The 21923-nt window shown below is 39.7% G+C and overlaps 1 pseudogene; it reads right to left on the reverse strand.

Moving 5' to 3' along the window:
• Window positions 1-351: 351 nt before the first annotated feature.
• LOC118012685 lies at window positions 352-909 on the reverse strand (annotated as a pseudogene).
• Between the last annotated feature and the right edge of the window lie 21014 nt (window positions 910-21923).

Raw genomic sequence — 21923 nt, forward strand, 5'->3', positions numbered from 1 at the left:
TCACTGTCTCTTTCAAATAAATAAATAAAATCTTAAAAAAAAAAAAGATCTAAGTGGAAAGACTATCTGGTCTAGAAAAATATTCCTTCAAGAATTAGATTTTTGGGGTGCCTGGGTGGCTCAGTCATTAAGCGTCTGCCTTCGGTTCAGGTCATGATCCCAGAGTCCTGGGATCGAGCCCTGCATCGGGCTACCTGCTCTGCAGGAAGTCTGCTTCTCTCTCTCCCACTCCCCCTGCTTGTGTCCCCTCTCTTGCTGTATCTATCTCTGTCAAATAAATAAATAAAATCTTAAAAAGAAAAAGAATATATAAACATATTTTTTAAGGTGTCCTATCCTGGGTTCTCTGTCCTAGAATTTCGTAACCAGTTCAAGCTTAGGTTGCTTCAACAATTCTGGATGCTGTGAGGTCTCCATCTTATAAGCATGTTTCTCTGGTTCACCTCAGAACTGACTGGAGAAGTTACCTTCTACATTGTCATCATCCAGGTTATCCTCCCAGAGGTTTGCTTCTTCATCTTCATCTAAACAAGACCAATCTTCCTCAGGGAACTCCCTGAACTTGTTATCTTCCTCCCGGAGACCCAAGGCCACCAGCTGCTTTTTCTCTGACATTGCAACCCTCCATGCCAAAAACCTCTTAGGCCAGTGGCAAAGTTGAAACCCTCACTTTCCCTCACGACTGCTGGAGGAGGCTGCCTCTACCTTAGAGATGTGGGATATTTAACTCTCACATGAGTGAGAGTTAAGGATTCTATGAGTTTAGGATTCTTTTCCTATTTAAGCAAAATCACCATGAACATCCTTGTAGAGGTGTCTTTGAATAGAAATGAAAGCATAATGGTAGAATAAAATTTTAGATGTGAAATTGTCGGATGTAAGGGTATATGTATTTAAGTTTTGAAATATTTTGCTAAGTTTCTTCCAAAGAGACTGCCAACCTATAGCACCCCCAACAGGGGCCACCTGGCACACTTCACTCTTACCAACAACAGAGTATATTATCAAAATTTTTTAACTTTTCAGTTTGATAAGTAGAAAATAGCATTTTATTGATGTTTTCATTTTTATTTATATATGAGTAAGGCTGAACATACTTTAATATGCATAAAAACCATTTGTTTCCCCTTTTCAATTATTCATCAAATATTTACTGACCATGTATAATATGCCATGCATTGTGCTAGGTAATATAAAACTGAACCAAATACACACAACCTGTTATTCATGGAACTTACTGTCTAGTAGGGGAGGCAGACATGAAACAATTCATTACAGAAACAATTATTTGATTACTGTTGTGATAAGGGTAGGATGTTATAATAAGAGGATGTAACAGGGGGCCTATCCTAGTCTAGGAGGATAAAGAAGATTCCTGGAGAAGTAAACTGAGACCTGAAGGCAGGCTGGTATTAACAGAATGCTAATAGCAACATCTCAATGCCTTGGTCCCTCCTCCTTAACTCTTCCAGATCCTAGGGAATGATTGCACTTCCTTCTTAGAGCAGACTCAGACACACCTCACCAAGAGGTGACCAGGGAACAAGATGGGAAAGCAAATCTGACTCATTTTCATTATTTGATCTGGTGAAAAGTTTGGTGGCCAAGTGGCTGAAATCAGTGACAAGATTTTGTTTTAAAATGTTAATTTTAATATCCTATTTGTTAATTTGTCAAAGATCAAGAGATAAATAAATTGAGTTCTATTTAATAGAATGACAAATTTTTCCTCACTCCAAAATCTTACATTTCTGTTTTCTTTGATTATCAAAAATCAGATTCCTGTACTATATGTTGGCTAACTGAATATAAATTTTAAAAAAAATCAGATTCCATCATCTGACCTTAATGTTGTCTAACAGTTGTAAAATCTTGGAAGTTTGCTGAAAAGATCTTTTTTTCAGTTATAGCCCTTTAATATATTGAGACCTTGAGAGTAAAATTTCATATTTGAATTATAGAGAAATGAGAGCTGGAAGACATTTTTTAAATAATAATAAAAAAGGGATGAAATTAGCTGCCAGCAAATAACTTGGGGAAAGAATATTGGGAAGTCATGTGACCTCAACCTAGCCCTCATCATGTAACCTTGTAATCATATCCTCTTGTTCTAATCCTGTCTGAACCTATCTGAGGATTGCATTATGTAATTAAAAAGATTCAGGTTGCTCCCCACTATAAGCCATTGGTACCTAGCACTGTAAGATCTATGTGGTTATGATTATTATATTAGCTTCTTGAAGACCAGCTGGTTTGGCTTTTGGGGGATGTCAGTAGCTACTTTGATAGCTACATGAGGTGCTCAAGCTTTCTGTACAGTTACCTTGGAAAATCACATTCTTTGTTTTTGTTTTGCATATTTATTTATTTATTGTGATTACTTTTTATTTTTATCAAAGTAATCATCCACATAATTAAATATTACCTCACTTCTCTGCAACTCTTATTCCTATTCCTGAAAACTACCCACTATCTACTATTTTATTTTTCATTAAAAAAAAAAGATTTATTTATTTTGAGAGAGAGTGTGCATGAGTTTGGGGAGGGGGGAGGGGCAAAGGGAGAGGGAGAATCTCAAGCAGACTCCCTGCTGTGTGTAGAGCCTGATGTGGGGCTCAGTCTCACAACCCTGAGATCATGACCTGAGCTGAAATCAAGAGTCAGACACTTAACCAAATGAGCCACCCAAGCACCCCAACTATCTACTATTTTAACGTTTTCCCAAGTATTTGCCTCTCTGTTTCTAAATGTGGAATTTATACTGCTCTACTCTATCTTGATTTAATAATTTTAGATAGTATATTATATGTGTCCTGTTAATGGTAGATGTGGATTTAGCAATTTAGTACTTTGAGTATCAGGCTGTACACTCCTCCCTCTGCTTCCCACCCCCCCAAAAAACCCCAAAACAATTAGAATGCTTTCAAGTGAGGATTACAGAAGACCCTGACTTTACTGGCTTAATAAGGACATTTATTATTTCCATTTACCAGAAATCTAAAGATATTATCTCTCAGGGTTGCATAACTCAGTGGCATCATCAAAACCTGAGTCTTCTGATCTTTGCTTTACTATCCTTGGGGTGTTCACTTTGTCTTTAGATTGCCCTCATGATTGCTGGATGGAGGCAGCAAATTTAGTTGTCTTTAACATATATCCACAGAAAGAAGAGGAGACAGACTCTTCCTTGCATTTCTGTTTAAGAGGCCCCTCAACAGAATTGGACGTATGCGTCTTCCTGAAACTTTCATAACTGAAGGGATGGATGGGATTATCATGATTGGGACTAAATAGATTTATCTTCTGGGGCTGGTATTGGGATCAGCCTTCCCCAAAGGACATTGCCAGACAGAAAATGGTAGATACCTGAACAAAACCTAGGTGGAAAAAGGTGGGACAGGGAGGGAAGGAATCCTGGCTAGATAGCAACACTCCACCATCATAATAGAGTTATAATTTTTAGTTTAATTGGTAGTCATAGATAACACTGTACTATATAAATATTGTTTATTCCTATGACAAATAATGTATTATGATTTAATTTTCTTGCTTTTACAGTTCTTGTGCTTGTTTTTCCTGGAGTTGATGATTGTAACATTTGTTTTACTTGCATACCTTTCAGTATTTATCTTTAATTTTTTCCATGAGATTTGTCTAACCCCTCCCAGTAATTTCCCCAATGCTAAGCAAGTCAACTAGTTTATTAACTTTCTTGTTTTTCTAGGAACTTTCCTCCCGGAGACCTCCAGACTGGTTGTTCTCTAGGTCAGCTGTTATCCTGCAACTATTCTTTGACTCATTCCTGAATTAGATACCCTGGTTTTTGGAATCCATGATTTCTCTTTTTCTTGACTTATTTACTTATTTTGCTGGACACATAGTAATTTTTATGAGACAGGAAGTAAATTTATTTAGCCTTTGTGTGTCGGCAAATGCTTTTTAGTCCACTCTAAAACCTAACCACGTAGAAATTCTAGGTTGAAATTCTAGGTTGAAAGTCACTATCTTTCAAAATTTTAAAAACTTCTGATCTTTTCCCTTTTGTCATTTAGGGTCATTATTGAAAAGTTCAAGGCCATTCTCATTTCTTTTATTCTCTCTTCTGAAGACTTAAGGGATTTTCAGTTTATCCCCAGTAGTCACTAATTGTGTGATGCGGTCCTTGGAATGGAACTTTTGAAATTAATCCTGCTGGTCACTTGGCAAGTCCTTTCAGGCTACAGACTTCTGTCCTCAGCACCACTAGTTGTCTTGAATTACTTCTTGATTATCATTCTTTCATTCTGTCTTTTTCTCTTCCTGGTATCCAGATCTATTAGATGTTCCATGGCCAGGACTGATTATCCAATTTTCTTATCTTTTGTGTCTTTCTTCTATTCCCCTGCTTTCTTTTTCTCTACTTTCTGGGAAGACTTTATTTTCCAACCCTTCTACTTAATTAAAAATTTTCTTAGTGTATAGATTTTTAAATTCCAAGAACTCTTTCCTGTTCTTTGATTGCCTGTTTTCTTTGCACCTCTTCTTTTTTACAGGATACACCTTCTCTTATTTCTCTGAGACTATTCTTTGTAAGTTTTTATCTCTTCTCTGTATTGTGTCCTTTTCCCTCCCACCCCTCAAAATTTTCAAGTTTTATTTCTCCCTTTCTTTTCATATTGTTTGCTCGTTTAGGTCTCTCTCTTCCATGTTGTTGTTGTTCAGAAATATCTGATAAGTCTTGGGTGTTCATTATATTTAAGGGTGGAACCCTAAGCAGCTGGTTGGCCCCTTCTTCTATGAGGTTTTTCATGATTCCTCTAACCTATGTGTTTTTACCCTTTTAATCCCCAAAGCACTCTGAATCTCTTCTACAGCATTCACATTCTGCTTTACATCAGTTTCCTCTAAACTAGCCCTATAAATGTAAACTCTCCTATGAGATATGGATTCATTCCCCTGGGATAAAGACTTCAGCCGAGGCTGGATAGCCCCGGAGCATTTTGTGTTTCTTCCATTTCACTGTCAGTGCTGTTTATCACTGTCCATTCAGGAACATGGTTGAAATTCCTGGATTATCCTTCCTTGCATAATCTGGTAAAACCAAGCATAGAATAGTTTGGTAAATTTACTAAGTAAAAGTTACAGGTATTTTCTTTTTGTATTTTCATTGATCTCTGGGCAGGATAGTTATCCTTTGATGAGTCGCTGGGTTTGCCAATAATCAGGGAGCGGCAAATGATACTCCAAGAAGCCACAAAAGAGGGCTTGCTAAAAACTGGAGTGATTTGTGTGCATTCATTATATCAAATTGTGGTGTATAATACATGCCTCTCAACTCAAAATGAAAATATGATCAGAAAAAGTGTTTCTTTGAAGGATGATGAAGAGCTTCTAAGCAATATAGTACTTTGTAGCAACAGTTTTGATTAAAGAAAAAATGTTTCAAAGTGAATACGTTTTTCTCAACTCCCTTAGCAATAGTCATTGTTTACTTGGTTATTAAGAATGTGTGTGTGTGTGTGTGTGTGTGTTTAATATATATTTTTTATTTTATTTTATTTTTTTAAAGATTTTATTTATTTATTTGAGAGAGAGAGGGAGAGTGAGCATGAGAGAGAGAGCAAGCACCAGTGGGGAGAAGGCAGAGGGAGAGGGAGAAGCAAACTCCTCACTGATCAGGGAGCCCTACATGGGGCTGGGTCCTAGGACCCCGGGACCATGACCTGAGCCGAAAGCAGATGCTTAACCGACTGAGCCGCCCAGTCACCCCAAGAATATATATATATAGTATATATATAAGTATATACAATATAAATATATTTTAGAGAAGATAAGAATGATTTCAGTACTAATAGATTAAATACTTAACTTCTCTATGGACTAGAAAGAACATTTACCTTGAAACATTGTTTATATAATTATATATCATGAAACAATAGCTAGTGTGAAAATCAATGATATTTAAAAAAATTGCATCAAGTGGTGTAAAGGAGTTGATAGGGGAAAGCTTACTAAGATTTTCTGAAAGATGAACAAAATGAAAGGTTAATCTTTTTGATGGTGAACAGTTCAAGATTTGCTTCCCTTTGCAGTGGGGGAAAAAAAAAAGGAAAATCAACTCTGACAGTTTTCCTGAATCTTAAAGTTCATTTGCTTAATTAATTCCCTGAAAACTGTGGTGTGTACTCAGTGAGTGAGTATGTATGCTTATGTGCTTCTGTGTGTACTTGGCCAGGTTGAGGTCATAAAAGGAGAGGCAAGCAGAGTGCTTTATCTCAGAGAAGCCTTACCTTACTCTGTCTGATAACTCAAAATGGGGAAATGATAACAAAAATAAAAATAGACATGCATTTGGGATAGTCGTGCATGTATTCAAGTGTTGGTCAGGGAAGGTATGGCGGTTTTAAAAAATTGGCTGCAATTTTTTTTGCCACTCCTCCTATCAAGAGGGTATATTTCCCTTCCCTTTGAATCTCAGCTGGCTTGTGATTCATTTGACCAATAGATGCAGCAGAAATGATGCTGTGTGACTTCTGAAGCTAGGCCAGAAAGCTGATGTAGATTCAGCTTTTGGAAACCTGAGCCACCATGTAAGTTTCCATGCTGCCATGCTAGGAGAAAATCGAGGTCACACAAGAGGCGATGTGTAAGTGCTCGGCACCAGCTAAGGTCTGACAGGCAGCACCACCAGCCAGATATCTGAGTGAATATACCTCCAGGTGATTCCAGCATTTCTTTCCCTCCCCTACCCTAGAGTCAATCCTAGCTGTTGAGTCCTCCCATCTGAGACCTCACTTAGCAGGGAAAGGGGAGCAGGAGGTGGAGGCAAGTCTTATTCACTGTGCCCTGTTGGAATTCCTGATCCACAGAACTCATGAACTTAATAAAACGGTTGTTTTAAGTTGCTAAGTTTTAGAGTAATTTATTACATGGCAATAGTAAATAAAATAGAAGGGGTCAAAGGGAGTAGATTCATTAGATTCCAGGGGACGAAAACTGGGTTGAGAGATGACTACTGAGTGGAAGCAAAATTTCTAAACACATGGATAAGCCATGAGCAAGGCTTCATGTGGCGGTCCTTAAACGTTCTGCTACAACCCTTGGAACTCTCCTTCATGTATATTTAACAACAACCACAAGAGTGCAAAAGAATTAGAATACTAATGTTCTCTTATTCTGTCCAGTTTTTCATGAGTTCCTCCAGCTTTCGTAGAATATTGCTGGGTGGTATGGATCCCCTTTCCTAGTGCCTTTGGTGACATCTGAAACAGTGTTTTTATTTATTTGTTTATTTTTTATTTTTTTTAAGATTTTATTTATTTATTTGACAGAGACACAGCGAGAGGGGGAACACAAGCAGGGGGAGTGGGAGAGGGAGAAGCAGGCTTCCCGCGGAGCAGGGAGCCCGATGCGGGGCTCGATCCCAGGACGCCGGGATCATGACCTGAGCCGAAGGCAAACGATTAAAGATTGAGCCACCCATGAACCCCTGAAACAGTGTTTTTAATACTAACATGAAGTTATGTTAAGAAGATTAATAAATGGAACCATATCAAATATTAGGGGTCTAAGTTCACACAAACTTTGTGGGACTCCAAGCTGTACAACTCATTTATCTAATTTGCAAATCATACCACTTAACTCCTCTTATAGGTGGGTATTTAAGCTCATGGGCACACTCAGTCTTTGCTATCACCCAGTGTTTCCTGAGATGCCCAGCAAGCCACAAATCTTGTAAATCAGAATATTTTCTTTCAAGTTCACTCCATTTTTTAAAAGTTTTTTTCATTTATTTAATATCTACATGTAACGTGTGCTTGAACACACGACCCCGAGATCAAGAGTCCTGTGCTCTTCCAACTGAGCCAGCCAGGCCCCCCAAGATCACTCCATTTGAACCATCATTTCTCTTTACTGTTGCTCCTGATTTGGCTCTTTGGTTTTTTTTTTTTTTTTGGCTGTGAGCATTTTTACCTCTTGCTTTCATTGAAGATACAGATGGAGCAGTAGGGTATCAACTCACTAAATCACTCTCCATACATCTTTCTGGGGTTGCAGACCTATGGGTACACAAACTATTTTGATGTTGATGGGGGAGAGGACACCTGACCTTTTTGCAGACGGTTGCCAGCTTGTTTACCCCTTCATTCTATTGCTTTTTCTGCAGAGAGTTACTTTCTGTTTCCATTGGGTTTTTTTTTGTGGACCCCTGTTTTCCAAGCCTCTCTTATTACATGTGTGTATTATACTGAGGGTAAATAAGAATCAAGGTGGGATAACATTTAGTCATAACTTAAATGTGTTAAAATTTAACTTTTTTTCCCCACTCTATACTCGAACCTATGTTGCTCATGAGTCGTTGTTTCCTCTAGTAGTAGAAATCGCTTGTGTGTGTTTTTTTTTAAAGATTTTATTTATTTATTTCACAGAGAGAGACAGCGAGAGAGGGAACACAAGCAGGGGTGTGGGAGAGGGAGAAGCAGGCTTCCCGCCGAGCAGGGAGCCTGATGTGGGGCTTGATCCCAGGACCCTGGGATCATGACCTGAGCTGAAGGCAGACACTTAACGGCTGAGCCACCCAGGCGCCCCTAGTAGAAATCACTTGTAATAGGATCCATAAATGGAAGTTTAGGGCTGGGATCCTAAAATGACAAATGCCAGATGGCAGAGTAGATTGTGAGATCACAGAGTAGAATTTGAAAAATTTCAAAGGAAGTTTCTAAACTTTTTTGGTATTGAAGTTCTAAAAGGATAGCTTTGGAAATGGGAAGAGAGGATTGGATAGAGGATGTCTTTGAAAAGAGTTCTGTTGTAAGCTCTTCCTGCCTTGTTTTCCCTCATCTCAAACCTGGCGAGAAGAGTTCCTTAGAAACCTTGATATGTGATTCATGCAGTTTTGCGGGCAGGAGGGTGGCAGTGTGGACTGGTGTTTGACTTCTGACTGAAAAATGTAAAAGGCAGGAATGTGGACTATCCAGCTGATCCAAGGTGGGAGCAAAGGATGCGTGTGTGTGTTTACTCCAACGGATATGGTCATTGGGAGAAAGAACAGACCTGGGGCTCTTTTAAATCTTGTCTAAGCCTGGACCAAGTGATGGGAACCCAAGGGAGAGAATGGGTTGTGGAATGCTGAGGTGGAGCAGCTAGGCAGAGAAAAATGCATCCACCAGGACTAGAAATGAAACTGAATATTCCCAGTGAGGATTTCTGAAGGGGCTCATAAAAGGGCCTGTAAGAGCCAGCTTTAGACATCTGTCAGACCAGAGGGCAAGGACCATTGACAGTCTTAATCAAGTACTAACTTTCCTGTTCCCCCTCCCTGCTCCCCTTTCCCTTTTCTCTTCCTCCTGTTTTGACCCTGGAGGAGTCAGAAAACCCAGCTAGCAAGATAGCAAGATAGGTGTTGAAGCCTATGGTGGGGAAATAGCATCATGTTCCATTCTTTGGGTCTACCTACAAAGACCCCAGTTGAAAGAGGGGAGAAGTTGAACTGTTAAATCAAATTAAATTGGTAATTACTTGAGGTCGCACACTTTTATTTCCTGAATTGAGACTTTGTTTGCAACTTGATGTAACCATTTGGGCTTTTTACTATCTAAGAATGACCAGAAAAGTCTGAGACTGCCTGAATTTCATCCAGGGTGAAGGGAGGGAACCAAGGAGTAGACTCCTCACTTGTATTTGAACTTCCCTCCTTCCCCCAACTGAGAAAGGTCTTTAATCCTCCTTGTGGGGGTAAAAATCTGCCCTTACTTTCTATATGGAACTGTTGCTATGGCTAATATAAAACTCTTTGCTTAATCTTTTGTGCTTTGGCTGATATCTTGCAAGTCAAACCTTATTGCAATTAAAAAAAAAAGCAACAATCACTGTACCTTATCAAGCACTTGCAACTTAGTCCCTTTGCTTTTTAATTTTTTTCTAAAAAGACAAAATGTTTTATTTTAAAACATTGGAAAACCATTGAAAACCAAAAATGTCCATTATATAACCATGAACATTAAATATTTGGAAACTGTAAATCTTCTAAAATGTGGTAGGTACTTCTAAAGAGCTAAATATTGCAAATTATTCCACTGTTTATCTTTCCTAATATCAGCAATACTTGATATGATGAAAAATACCAAGAAGATCCAAATAATTTATTCAAAGTCACCATCTTAGGGTTCAACTTAATTACACAAGTAAAAGTTTTGTCCAAGATGTTCCTGACACATGAAGCTTTGGGTGAATTTCAGAAATGTTAACGAAAGTATCTTCCTGTTTTGCCTGTGAATGCTTGGATATTGCTGTATTGTTGGTCAATATCCACTATAGATACTGGTTGTAGGCTGGCCCAAGGGTCTTCAAGCACTGAAGGCTTCAAATAACTTTCCAACTCATTAGACATTCTTTTTTCTCTACCACACCCTGAGCCAAATGGTGTTGATGTCCTTGGCGAACCCTGGGGTACATCTGCTGCTGCCCTGGGGAGTAGCCAAATGATGGCTGGGACCCCGGAGGGGACTTGGAGTAGGAGCCAGAATAGTTGCCAGGGGAAAGAGACCCGAATCAGGCCCCCAGGGAAGCTGCCGCCATCTGGTGGAGAGTGGCTGCTCTGGAAAGGCCTAGACCTGGCCCCTACCGCAGGCAGGCGGTGTGTGGTAGGATGTCTTGGAGTCTGGTATTGTCCTGAGGGGACAATACGGCCATGGTCCTCGTCTGCCAGGGTACCCTGGAAGCTGCTTCCCTTAGTCCCTTTGCTTTTGCTTTGAAACGTGTGTGTCTTCTGAGAGCTGATGAAGCAACTCAGTTGGCCTCTTTGTTCTAGGCTATAGGTAGGAAGCCTCAGGGAAACTAAGAGTTACTAAGGGCTATGAGACCAAAACAGCATCAGTTTAATTTTTAAAAATATGATCCTGCCACATGCCAATATTGGGCAGGCCCATGGCATATATTTCCACTGGTCTTCATTTGGCTTATAATGTCAAGGAAGGGCATGACATTTGTAAGGTTATCTTTGAGCTATATGAACAGGTGTAGAAATATCAGCTGATTCCATTTCAGCAATTGTGACTGGAGGGGAATTATTGCTTCCTTCACTTTGTGGTGTTGTGAGATCTGGGTTGGTGGAGCTGAATAGAATAGACTAGAATAGCATAGAATAGAATAGAAGTAAGTAAAATCAAAGCCAAATGACACTAGAGGAGATGGTGGAGGAAAATATTTATTGTCAATCAATATGGCAATTCTAAACACTCATCTGAACTTGGAACATTGTACGTAAGAGTCATCATTATCTCAGTTATGGTCCAGGAGACAGGAGCTCTTTTTTTGTTCAGTTCTAAAGATCCTACTCTTGTGGTAAAAAAAAAAAAAAAAAGAGTGGAGTGTAGGTGCAGATAGAGCAATGTCTCAAACAGTTTTGGGCTGTAGGTCCTCAAGGAACATGGACTAAAATGGTTCAACCAGCATTATGGAACTAGCTGTATGTACCATTAATCACATAATAGTATTTACTACTCTTGTTGAATATGGAGTGACATATTAATGGTATGACACTGGGAAGTCTTACTGGTCAGGGTCCTTGAAAGATCATTGATAATTTGTACCATTCTTTCAGACTGTTTACTTGGACAACAGTTCCCTATCTGTTAATCTCAAGTTGGTATAAATATAGATGTAGGAACAATTTTGTACTTCAGTGAAAAACTACGTGCTATGCAGGGGACACTCTTCTATGTTATCTGATTCTGATTGTATAGGAGCTTTTTTACAATTCTATAAATTGTAGGTAACTGATAGTCATGTAAACAAAAATTCTTGTCTATAGACATGTAAATTCTGTCTTATCTAATAGAGGTTCCATCGACTATCCACACAGAAGCTCGTTTTGCCTTCATTTGCTCATTCATTTCTCGTTTCTTTACTCCATGTAAATGTGTGCTGTTTTTGACTTCTGCTTTGAATTGGTTGTAAAATCTCCTCAGTTTCCTCACTGAATTAAATAAAATCTTTAATACACATTCATTTTTTTTTAAAGATTTATTTATTTGACAGAGAGATAGTGAGAGCAGAAACACAAGCAGGGGGGTGGAGGGTGGGAGAGGGAGAAGCAGGTTTCCCGCTGAACAGGGACCCCTGATGCGGGGCTCGATCCCAGGACCCTGGGATCATGACCGGAGCTGCAGGCAGATGCCCAACAACTGAGCCATCCAGGCACCCTACACATTCATTTTTGTATCTGTATGAGAGTCATAGTTTTACCTTGTTTTGAAAACGATCTTCTAACAGTGAATTGTCAAAATACTAGTATCTGGTAATCCATGTGTTGCTAACCAATGACATGAAGCTGTGATTATTGTAGCTGAGGTTTGATACAGAACTATGAGTTGTTTTTATTTATTTATTTTTTTAAAGATTTTATTTATTTATTTATTTGTCAGAGAAAGAGAGAGAGGGAGAGCACAAGCAGGGGGGAACGGCAGGCAGAGGGAGCAGCAGACTCCCCGCAGATCACGACCTGAGCCGAAGGCAGATGCTTAACCGACTGAACCACCCAGGCGTCCCCAGAACTATGAATTTTTAATCGAAATTTAGTGGTCATTTGCCTTGGAAAATCAGTGGCTTTGGTGATTATGCTGTGCAGCCTGTTATTTATGGGCAACAGGGCAAAGACTGTGCAGGTCTGGGGGGCAAGAGAATTCCTATGACTGCAAAACTACTCTGGGATCCCTGAGCAACTTCCTCTGCTCACTCTCCCATTACTGAACCAGGGGACAACAGGAGCACAAAAGAACCAAATATCAACATCAGATTACTATAGGCCAAGGGCACCTGTACCTCCCTGTGCTCCAGGACATCCAGAATGACTTCCCTTCCGATAACATCAGTAGAGACCATCTCCTAGGGGCTCAGGAAAATGGAAAGGCCAGTTTCTATATTTAATTAGAAGACTTTGATGTTTCTTGATGGCAAATTAAAAAGAATCAGAGTGGTTCCTTGGCATGCAAATCTTCTCTAAACACACAATATTATTATAGCAGCAAGTCATGAAAAAGGCCTGATACTGGTGGACATCCATGACCTTGTCAACATTGATGGGCACTTGTGTGGAAACCAACTTTTGTCTTCTTTGAAGTCTGAGGTTTTGAGTCCACTCTCGCTGCTTTGCTAGGGCTCTGATGCTGATTAGTTCTGATCTCTACCCTTTAAGATTCTCTTAGCAATTTAGCTGCCACACAAATGCTGCCAAGGGCATGTCCTGCCGGTCCTCACAAATAGGGTAGAGTGCTCGGCTGTGCAGTTTCTGACCCCGAAGGAAACAATGCCAGCCAAAGTGAAACACTGTCACTTGTTGAAGTAAAAACATATTCTAAGGGAGTGTGTTACCCTCATCTACCTGGTCTCACGGAATCGCTCTGCCTCAGACCAACTCCACTTTCCATACTTGATCCTGGGTCAGTCACCGGACAGGAATGGAAAGAGTGTGCGTCTAATTAGAGCAAAGGTGTCATATGGGTCTGGTACGTTGCTCTGGACACTTTTTTGGTGATGGGAACAGAGTTATTCCCATCTAACCTTGATGATAGTTGCATAAAGAATTGTTGCACAGTTGCCTCAGATGAAACACATTCACATTTTATATTTGAATTTAGGAGTGGAAGCCGCTTGGCAAGAGCCTTGGGCTTACCTTGTGCTATGGGTCTGAATTTCGTTAAACTGTTTTCTAAATTTATATAATTGGATCATAGCTAAAGCTCCAACTTTGGAGATAGCTTTGTTCACTAGAGCATGAGAATGTAGGATATTTCCTTTAAATCAGGACTTTAAAGCTACAGTAAAGTGACCTGTTGCAAATTATGGCATGATTGCCGTTCTGTCAAATTTGCAAGGCTAACTCTTACAATATCAGAGTTAATTTATGCTTTCCATATATCTTTTTAAAGTGCCTATAAAAATGGCATTGTGGTGCTTTTTCCATTTCTCTGAACTTGGAGAATTAGGGTGAGCTCATTAAAATTTCATGTGGATTATTGCCCTCTATTGAGGCTTTGTATCAATGTCTCTGAATTTTACAAAGCAAGGGAGGGGGGGAGCATCATCCCATTCCAATCCCAGTGTATCTATAGAGATTAAAAAGATTTTTGCTCTCTTGATATTCACAGATGTTTTCAATTCAAATGACTATTTTGTCATTTATTTTTTATTTATTTTTTCATTCTGTATAGTCTATATTTTTAATTAAAAAAATCACCTTTTGGGTTTAACATGATTTCTGATTTTTATTTTTGAGTACAAAGAGGGAGATAAATGAAATAGAAGATAATCAGCATCAAAGGAATAGTGTTAGTAATTATCTTCCAGATTAAGTGTAAATCATATACATTATTTAATTTTTTTCCTCTTTTTAAAAAAATTTTATTATGTTAATCACCATACATTACATCATTAGTTTTTGATGTAGTGTTCCATGATTCATTGTTTGCGTGTAACACCCAGTGCTCCATTCAGTACGTGCCCTCTTTAATACCCATCACTAGGCTAATCCATCCTCCCACCCCCTCCCCTCTAGAACCCTCAGTTTGTTTTCCAGAGTCCATAGTCTCTCATGGTTCGTCTCCCCCTCCGATTTCCCCCCCTTCATTTTTCCCTTCCTGCTATCTTCTTCTTCTTCTTCTTTTTTTTTTTTTTTTAACATATAATGTATTATTTGTTTCAGAGGTATAGGTCTGTGATGCAGAAGGTATACTGGAGCAAATTATAGCAGAGAACTTCCCTAATTTGGGGAAGGAAACAGGCATCAAAATCCAGGTGGCACAGAGAACTCCCCTCAAAATCAATAAAAAAAGTCAACAGCCCGACATCTAATAGTAAAACTTACGAGTCTCAGAGACAAAGAGAAAGTCCTGAAAGCAGCTCGGGACAAGAGATCTGTAACCTACAATGGTAGAAACATTAGATTGGCAACAGACCTATCCACAGAGACCTGGCAGGCCAGAAGGGACTGGCATGATATATTCAGAGCACTAAATGAGAAAAATATGCAGTGTTTTGTCATTTAAAAGATAGCCTAAGGGGTGCCTGGGTGGCTCAGTCAGTTAAGCGTCTGTCTTCCGCTCAGTCGTGATCCTGGGGTCCTGGGATCAAGCCCCGCATGGGGTTCCCTGCTCAGTGGGGAGCCTGCTTCTTCCTCTCCCTCTGCCACTCCCCCTGCTTGTGCTCTCTCACTCTCTCTGTCAAATGAATAAATAAAATCTTAAGAAAAAAAAATAAATCTTTAAAAAATATATTAAAAAAAAAGATACCCTAAATATCTGTTGGGTTTTTTTCTTTCTTTCTTTTTTTTTTTTTTTTAAAGATTTTATTTATTCATTTGAGACACAGAGATACAGAGAGAGAGCATGAGCAATGGGAGAAGGAGAAACGGACTCCCCGCTGAGCCGGGAGCCCGATGTGGGGCTCGATCCCAGGACCCTGGGATCATGGCCTGAGCCGAAGGCAGACGCTTAACCATCTGAGCCACCCAGGCACCCCGGTTTTTTTTTTTTTCTTAATGGTGAATCACAATTATCCATCTAAGGAGCCCCTGGCTGGCTCATTCAATAGAGCATGAGACTCTTGATCTCAGGGTCATGAGTTCAAGCCCCATGTTGGACATAGAGATTACTTTAAAAAAAAAAAGCGTAATCACAAGTATCCATCCAAATGAAATGTGGTATTTTCCAAGGTAGTGAATAATTTGTTAGTTCCTTAAGTCATTATTTTAGGGAGATAGTAGGGTGCTGTGTGTGTTGCAACTAAGGCAGGCTTAGATGTGAAACATGCTGGAACCTTAGGAACATGGGCTGGCATGAAACAGAAGGAAGCTGGGATTGAGATGAGACAGAAGTGAAAGTATGCCAGTGGGAAGGCCAAGCAACACAATGCTCTGGGTCTAAAGGGTGTAGCAATATGAGCTTGTCAGGCAGTTAGTGAATTGAGGTACATGCATGTGTAGGAGAGTGTTTCTGTGGGCTCCAATATGCTCTACTTAGTAAGTAAGCCTAGAAGCAGGAAGTTGTGTATGCCAGGCCAGTGGTTCCTGGCAGGACTCCTGCAAGCTTATAATAAACAGGATCCAGAATCTAGGGATAGATTAGGCAGGAACTAGGCAGGGAATCAGGATGTGAAATATTTTAGAAAGAGCATGTGGTTTGGAGCCAGACTGAAATGGTTATCCAGGCATCGTCCCTTCTTAGCTGTGTGACTTTAGCAAGTTACTTAACCTCTCTGAGGTAAATCTGTAAAGTGGAATAATAATCACCACCTCACAGATTGTTATAAGGATTAGAAATGCCATCTGTAAAATACCCAGCACAGTAGTAGACCCACAATATGGCACCCATTCTTAATTGGCTCTAAACAGTTGAACCAAGGCAGATGCTCAGTCTTAAGGACTGAGATGACTTGGTCAGGGAGAAGTCAGGTAGGAAATGCTGTGACCTGCCTATGTGGGATTCCAGGGCTCATTCCGGGCAAACCATACATCTTGTCTACAGGCTGGAGGGCCCGGGGCTGCTGATAAAGAAGGGCTCAGAATGGGCCTAGGACAGAGGCCAGCCCCTGTAGTGGTCAGAGGACAAAAAGGGTGATCAGAGAAGGCAGAAATGTCAATGTTTTTTGTTGGTAAAACCTGTGGCCTATGGAGTAGTCTATGGTCTTTGTCTCTAAAGGGACCAGATCTTTCTTTTGGTCTGGGAAGATACTGAGTTCTCGTGTGTGTGTGTGTGTGTGTGTGTGTTGCAATTTTACCGTTGTAGGAGGAGAGGGCATTAGCAATAACGATTGTTATTCATAGAATCCTTTCACTAAAAATCTATATTATCATTTATTGCATGCTATCCTTGCAATAAGTGTGAATATTATCATTTTTGTTTAATATGTGAGGAAAATAAGGTATAGAGTGATTGATTTGTTCACATCACAGTTGGAACCAGAATCTAAGTAGCATTGCTTCTAGACCAGAGCTTTTCCCCTTGTATAGATTTTTTTTTTTTAAAGATTTTATTTATTTATTTGAGACAGAGAGAATGAGAGACAGAGAACATGAGAGGGAGGAGGGTCAGAGGGAGAAGCAGACTCCCCGCCGAGCAGGGAGCCCGATGCGGGACTCGATCCCGGGACTCCAGGATCACGACCTGAGCCGAAGGCAGGCGCTTAACGACTGAGCCACCCAGGCGCCCCTGGACAGTCTCATTTGTGGGTATAATCACCTTTCTTTGATAGAAGAGGACCTGGAGGCTCAAAGAGAGGAAGAGATTTGCCAAGGCCACACCAGCCATAAACGCAAGAGCAGTTTCCAATGCAGGAAAGGATTGGGTCTTCAAAGCCCTTGCTTGTTGCATTGTGCACAGTTAATTTCCGTCCTCTTTCCTGGTGAGAAGTCAGAGAACTGTCAGGGCAATGGCCTCCAGAGTAGGGGGTACTCTCCCAGGCATGAGCAAAACACTCCATTGTGAAATAGAAAAGAATATCTCCACTTTGATTTGTAATTATCTCATACTTTAAACATGTTTTATTTCGGGCATATTTTATAATGTACATAAGTAGTCAATAGTATGTCTATATGATTTATAAATAATTTACATATATCATGTGTGGAGGTTTATATGATATGCACTACACTTGTTTTTTTCCTTAAAGGAGAAAAGTTTGGAGAGCCCTGGTTTTCAATTTCATTTAAATGTTTGATTTAAAAAGTGATTGTGAAGGTAAATAGGCCATAAAAGTATTGTGTAATAGAAATCCACTTGTAAATGATATTATTTGGATTATTTGATCATTTGGGTTATTTATACTTCCAGATTATCTGGGGCCACTGTTCACCTGCATCAAATCAGGTAACTGGAAAATTGATTCAAGGAGAAGTATCTGCTTCACGTGGGTTTGCCTTTAGTCACCTTGCGGTTTCTGGTATTTGATAATAGTAATAGATACTGTTACATGTTTATGTGCCAGGTGCCATGACAAGTATTTCAAGTTGTATCTCATTTAATCCTCACAACAGCCCTGCCAGGCAGGATTAATAGCTCCATTTTATAGACAAGGGATTTGAAGTTTAGCAAAATGCTGAGACTTGCCCAGATTGCCTCGGTAGAATTTGGACTTTGATCTTTCTGACTCTTAAATTCATGACTTTCTTGTTTGGTAATTTGTGTTAAACATGTCATATGTATTTGCTAAAATATTAATTTCCTAAAAATCAAGGTTTTTTTCTCTCTCTTCTTTAGAACCATTAAAATGGATATCACAATACACATTTTATCTAAACTGTATCACAAAACTTCCAAAGTGCTCACGTAAGAGATTGCTCTACGAAATTATATATTGTATGGATTTTTTTCTCCTCTTTAAGTAGAGGTACAATTCAACTCTGATAGGGTTCCCTAATTAGCATATTTTGTGAACAATTATGTCACCCTCAAGATTTCAAAATTAAAATCATTAATGTTTAATTATTTATAAGTAACTTACTAATCAGAATAGGTAATTTTGCTATTTGATACAGAAAAAGTTAAGGATATAAATTATCTTGTTGTCTAATTAGATTTGCTATATAATTCTAATTTGTTCCATTAGTTTCTACTAGAAATTGAATACACTGTTTTGTCAAGTTGCTTTTTTTTTTAATTGAAGTATATGTTACATTGGTTTCAGGTGTACAACTTAGTGATTGGACAAGTCTATATGTCATACTATGCTCCCCACAAGTGTAGCTACCATCTGTCATCATACAAAGCTATTAAAATGCCATTGACTATATTCCCTGTGCTGTACCTAGGACTTACTCACTCGATAGCTGGAAGCCTGTATCTCCCTCTCCCCTTCACCCATTTTGCCCATCCCTCCACCTTCTCCCCCATTGCTTTTTAATGTTAGGTAAAAAAAATGCAGCAACAACAAAAAAAGGAGGGTACAGGTATAAATCTATTAACTATATGGGAAATAAGACTAATTTAATCTGGCTTTATAAGATACAATACACTTTCAACAAACAAGTCATAGATTTCAATAACATTTTCAACTGGAAACAGATAAAGGGAGATTTTAGAAAATGGCTAATTATACAAGAGAATTTCAGTGGAAAAAAAAGAAAGGATTAAATTTGGCCACTGGGTGTCAATCTTGATCCGTATTCACAAGCAGTTAGGGAAAGAGAAATAAATCTTAAATGACTTCAGATTTTCTTTGTAATTCTCTCTCCAGAGAATAAGGGGAACGATTTTATTTAATAACTAACACAATAACACGCTTTCTCTTTCACCACAATGCAGATTTTAATCTTCAGAAAATTGAAGGAGAAAATAAAGACTAAAAGCAAAAGAAATGAGTTTATTGAAAATGGACTGACATTTGCACTTTTAAAATCTTCTTGGGCTGAGCTTGACTAGCTGTGTAAGAAATCATTGGGTGACTATTTTTGCACAGTACTTTGTGTAAAATTTCAAAGTCCTATTGGTCAAATATTGGTCTGGAAAATATAGCTCTTAATTAAATGTTGCATTTTATTTCATTATTACCTTTTCAAACCAGAAAAAGGATAAAACTACAAAAGGTAAAAAAGTATAGTGTAGGTGAGTATCTCAGTCCCACGATCCCCTTATCTTTACCTTCTAATGTATCCTTCTAGAATCTAGACATATGTATGCAAACAAAAGCATTTATGTATACCTACCTCCTCCCTTTAAAAAATAAATATACAAATGCCACGGTATACATGACATTCTGAAACTTTAATTTTTTTAATGTTTAATAATGTATCTTGGCAGTTACTTCATATCAATTAATATAGATCTGCCTCATTTTGAATTGAAACCATACTTTTAAAAATATAATAAATAGGGCGCCTGGGTGGCTCAGTCGTTAAGCGTCTGCCTTCGGCTCAGGTCATGATCCCAGGGTCCTGGGATCGAGCCCCGCATCGGGCTCCCTGCTCCGCAGGAAGCCTGCTTCTCCCTCTCCCACTCTCCCTGCTTGTGTTCCTGCTCTCACTATGTCTCTCTCTGTCAAATAAATAAATAAAATCTTAAAAAAAAAAAAAATATATATATATATAATAAATAGTGCTCTGATGTTCTCATCTCTTAGGATTTTAAAAGTGGCACTGAAGGCAAGAATTTGGTCAGACATGCCAATCCAGATTAGAGGAAATGGAACGCAGAGAAGTTGGACTTCCTCACCTCTGATGGTGTGCAAGTCTTTGATGCCCCTTCTCCTCCTCCTTCGAAACCTGTCCAACAACTGCAAACATACCACTGACTTCTGTTTATCTTACACTCCCTGATAAATCCCCTTAGAAGCTGGTGGTTCCCTTAAGCCAACCCACGGCCATATTATGGCCCCTAAGACAAACCATAGCAATGTTGGGGCCCAGAATAAAATATACCATAAAATTAGATAAAGCGGGATATTTGTGAGTAACATTTTGAGAACCTCATTTGGACTAAAACAATGCAGCTTGATTTCATTCATTTCTGAGCTGCTGACTTGGATTGTGCATTATTTTCATTTGTTTGAATTTAGTAGTTTTGAGACTTAACTCGGTCATCCTATAAACAGAACTGTCTCAAATGAATCTCTGTAATTATTGCGGATTGCCGTGGCCCCAAATTTACCCTTCCATTATGTTGGACTGACACTGAAACCATTCTGGACAAAATGCCAGTAATCTTTCTGAAACCAATGCAGTCATCATGTGTTGAGATATGGCTTCAAAGAGTGGTCCATGATCCCTAACGCTCTGGAGTTGCTGCATTCTGCTGTGGGGGTCAACACCCCCTCCCGTCCCAAGCACTGTGGGAGGCTGTACCCAGGACTTGAACTCATTTGGGTTTGAGCACTTTTAGAATGTTGCTTATAACCTTTGGAATCATTAGGCATTAGAGATGCCCTGGGGGTTAAGTGCTGGGAGATACCTGTTACCAAGCTCTGTTCTCTTTCTCAGCATAGTACTTAGAACCTTTGCTTCGTAAATAGACCTTTGAAAAGCCTCAGGGCTTTACAGTTCTACCAACGGTGTAAAACAGGCCCTTTGGAGTGTCTGTAGTATTTCCTTCTAAGAATTGGGAGACATGTTTATGCCCTGTTAAGATGTTCAGAGGCTGCTCTTTTTTTTTTTTTTTTAAAGATTTTATTTATTTATTTGACAGAGAGAGAGATAACGAGAGCAGGAACACAAGCAGGGGGAGTGGGAGAGCGAGAAGCAGGCTTCCTGCTGAGCAGGGAGCCCGATGTGGGACTCGATCCCAGGACCCTGGGATCATGACCTGAGCCGAAGGCAGACGCTTAACGACTGAGCCACCCAGGCGCCCGAGGCTGCTCTTGATTTGTAGCCCAAGTCCCTATTAGCCTCAGAAGCTTCTATAACATGTTGGCTGGGAATGATTTTAAGTCAGGGCTGCCCAGCAGGTTGATCTGTAGGCCCCTGGGAGCAGTATTTCAGTGTACTTCCAGAATCTTGTGGCTCTTTAACTTACCAGGGCCTTCAAAGCATTAATGCAGCTTCTGAAAGGGTCTAGTACAATGGAGGAAGACCAGAGTTGCCAACAGCACAAAAAGAGTGGCTGTGTTTCCTTGCCTCCCAGGCCTTCACCACCAATGATCCAGAAGAGTGAATTCTCTTCCTGGTACTGTTCTGGGGAACTTTGGCCTCTACTTTTGCCTTTGGCTGCTAACTGCTGCCAAACCCAGGGTCAGACTGGCCTTTCAGAAAGGCAAATGTGGGATTTAGTGCCATTTTTTTTTTTTTAAAGATTTTATTTATTTATTTGACAGAGAGAGACAGAGCGAGAGAGGGAACACAAGCAGGGGGAGTGTGAGAGGGAGAAGCAGGCTCCCCGCTGAGCAGGGAGCCCGATGTGGGGCTCGGTCCCAGGACCCTGGGACCATGACCTGGGCCAAAGGCAGACGCTTAACGACTGAGC

This window comes from Mirounga leonina, unplaced genomic scaffold (assembly GCF_011800145.1).
Source record: "Mirounga leonina isolate KUSES-001 unplaced genomic scaffold, KU_Mleo_1.0 Mir_151, whole genome shotgun sequence".
Taxonomy (NCBI): domain Eukaryota; kingdom Metazoa; phylum Chordata; class Mammalia; order Carnivora; family Phocidae; genus Mirounga; species Mirounga leonina.